Here is a 295-nt window from a genome sequence, read left to right on the forward strand (position 1 = left end):
CTCTTGTTTGAGTCTAGTGTCTCATTTTAAGTTTGGTGTCAATTGCATGTTTCTATTCTTCTTGCATTTTTCGAATTCATTCATGTGTCTTCACTGATCTTCAAGTTGTTCTTGATGATTTACTTGCTCTGATCTTTAAATTCTCTTGTTTTGTGTGTTTTGTTGTTTCTCATATGCATTCTCAATTTGTTAGTGTCAACAGTATACAAACTTCTAAGTTTGGTGTCTTGCATGCATTGTTTATTTGATCTTAGTTGCATTTTGATTATTCCTCATCATTAAAAATTCAAAAAAA

This window comes from Arachis duranensis, chromosome 6, assembly GCF_000817695.3.
Source record: "Arachis duranensis cultivar V14167 chromosome 6, aradu.V14167.gnm2.J7QH, whole genome shotgun sequence".
In the NCBI taxonomy this organism is placed as follows: domain Eukaryota; kingdom Viridiplantae; phylum Streptophyta; class Magnoliopsida; order Fabales; family Fabaceae; genus Arachis; species Arachis duranensis.